A 2,248-nucleotide genomic window follows, 5' to 3' on the forward strand; every position below is an offset into this window, starting at 1 on the left:
GCTGGGATCAGGTGGGATCTGTTTGGATCAGGTGGGATCCAGGAGCATCTGGAAGGTCCTTGGGGCCCTCCTGTCCCCCATGGGGGTCTGGGTGATGCCAGGCTAGCTTCAGGTGGGGGGAATCCACAGGGATCTGGTGGGATCTGTTTGGAGTGGGTGGGATCCAGGAGCATCTGGGAGGTCCCTCGGGCCCGGCTGCCACCCGTGGGACTCTTGGGGTCTCAGGGGTGCCAGGCTGGCCTTGGTGGGGTGGGGATTCCCTGGGATCAGGTGGGATCTGTTTGGAGCAGGTGGGATCCCGGAGCGTCTGGGAGGTCCCTGGGGCCCTGCTGCCACCCATGGGGGTCTGGGGGTCTTGGGGATGCCAGTCTGGCCTCGGGCAGTGGGAATCCACAGGGATCTGGTGAGATCTGCTTGGAGTGGGTGGGATCCAGGAGCATTTGGGAGGTCCTGGGGCCCTCCTGTCCCCTGTGGGGGTCTGGGTGATGCCAGGCTGGCTTCAGGTGGGGGGAATTCACAGGGGTCTGGTGGGATCTGTTTGGATCAGGTGGGATCCAGGAGCATCTGGGAGGTCCCTGGGGCCCTGCTGTCACCCGTGGGGGTCTGGGGGTCTTGGGGATGCCAGTCTATCCTCAGGCAGGGGGAATCCACAGGGATCTGGTGGGATCTGTTTAGAGTGGGTGGGATCTGGTGGAATCTGGGAGGTCCCTGGGGCCCTGCTGCAGCCCACAGGAGTCTGGAGGCATCGGGTATGCCTGGCTGACATTGGTGGGGTGGGGATCCCCTGGGATCTCCTGGCATATTGGGGGATCCACTAGTATCTGGTGGGATTTGGGAGGTCCCTGGGGCCCTGCTGCAAACCCTGGGGGGTTGGGGGGTGTCAGGGATGCCCAGCCAGCCCAGGCAAGGTGGGGGATCACCAGGGATCTGGTGGGATCTGGTTGGATCTGCTGGGATCAGGGGATATGCAGGCATTCCCTGGGGCCCCACCGCAACTCACAGGGGTCTGGTGGTGTTGGGGATGCCAAGCTGGCCATGGGGGAATGAGGATCCACTGGGATTTGGTGGGATCCAGTGTGATAAGGGGGGTGAACTGGGAGCTGGAGGGGGGCCCTGGTGTCCCCACTGCAGCCACAGGGTCCAGGGGTCTCTGGGATGCTGTGCAGGACATGGTGGGGTAGGGATCCATCGGGATCTGGGGGATCCACTGGGATCTGAGGGAGTCTAGCAGTTCCTGTGGGGATATGTGGGCACTGGGGGGATCTAGTGGGATCTAGGGGGGTTGAAGGAGCTTGCTGGGCCTCAGAGGTCTGTGTGGACCAGGGCAAGCATTGGCAGGGCTGGGATCGAGAGGGATCCCACGGGATCTGGTGGGATCTGAGGGAATCATGGCACTTCAGTGGGGATTTGTGCAATCAGGTGAGAACTAGGGGGTCAGGGCAAGCTTGGTGGGCTCCTGGGCTCCCTGGTGACTAGTACAGGCATTGGTAGGACTGGGATCTGGAAGGATCTGATGGGATCCAGGGTGATATAGGAGTTCCTGTGGGGATCTCTGGGGTTCTGTTGTAGTTAAAGGGATCCAGGGGACCTTGGGGAGCTTCTGGGCTTCTGGGGTCTCCAGCGCCCCAATCAAGCATTGGTGGGGCTGGGATCTGTAGAGATACCTTGGGATCTGGAGGGATCTGGGGGGAATATAGTGGGATCTAGAGAGCTCGGGGGAGCTTGCTGGGCCCCAGGGCTCTGTGGGGACCAGGGCAAACACTGTTGGAGCAGGGATTGGGAGGGATCCAGTGGGCTATGCAGGGATCTGAGGGGAAACTAGGGTTTTCAGTGGAGACCAGTGGGATCTTGTGGGATCTAGGGGCATTGGGAAAACTTTCTGGACTCCTGGGCTTTCTGGCACCCCAAGCAAGCACTGGTGGAGTTGGGATCTTGTGGGATCTCGATGGGTTTTCAGGGACCTGGGGAAATCTAGAGGGCTCAGGGGAGCTTGCTGGGCCCTAGGGCTCTGTGGAGACCAGGGCAAGCATTGGTGGAGCTGGGATCTGGAGGGATCCATGGGGATCTGTGAGGAAATCTGTGCAGATCTTGGCTTTTCAGTGGAGATCAGTGGGATCTAGCGGGATCTAGCAGGCTTGGGAGAGCTTGTCAGGCTCCTGGGCTCTCCAACATGCCAATCAAGTAGCAGCGGAGCTGGGATCTGGTGGGATCAGGGGGAATCTGTGGGAATCTTGGGGTTTCAGTGGAT

This window comes from Apteryx rowi, unplaced genomic scaffold (assembly GCF_003343035.1).
Source record: "Apteryx rowi isolate R43461 unplaced genomic scaffold, aptRow1 scaffold_1821, whole genome shotgun sequence".
Taxonomy (NCBI): domain Eukaryota; kingdom Metazoa; phylum Chordata; class Aves; order Apterygiformes; family Apterygidae; genus Apteryx; species Apteryx rowi.